Here is a 390-nt window from a genome sequence, read left to right on the forward strand (position 1 = left end):
AGAGGGTGGGTACACCTCCCCAGTGCGCCAGCTTGCCTCGAAATATCAGGGAGGAGCGAACTGCTGGAGTCGGGTGGGTTCCGGGACCACAAAAAGGGGAGAGAGAGAAGTCTCTGGCTTATGGTGAATCCAGCCTCCAGTGGGGCACACCTGTCTCTCTTTCCAGCCTTGCGGGCAGCTGGCCCCTGTGAGGTCATCATCGGCAAGATATGGCTCAGAGCCATTCCCCAGGCAATCCTGAGCTCACTGGACGGCCCAGGGAGAGGTTCGAACCGGTTATGGGAGTGTCAGGAGGTCGCTGGAAGCTCAACACCATCAACCCGGGCAGAGCCAGGGCCACCTGGGCTCGGGAGGCAGGCTGCCAAAGCCCGGACTCTGGAAAGCGCCCCT

Source organism: Bison bison, unplaced genomic scaffold, assembly GCF_000754665.1.
Source record: "Bison bison bison isolate TAMUID 2011002044 unplaced genomic scaffold, Bison_UMD1.0 scf7180017864379, whole genome shotgun sequence".
Classification (NCBI taxonomy): Eukaryota; Metazoa; Chordata; class Mammalia; order Artiodactyla; family Bovidae; genus Bison; species Bison bison.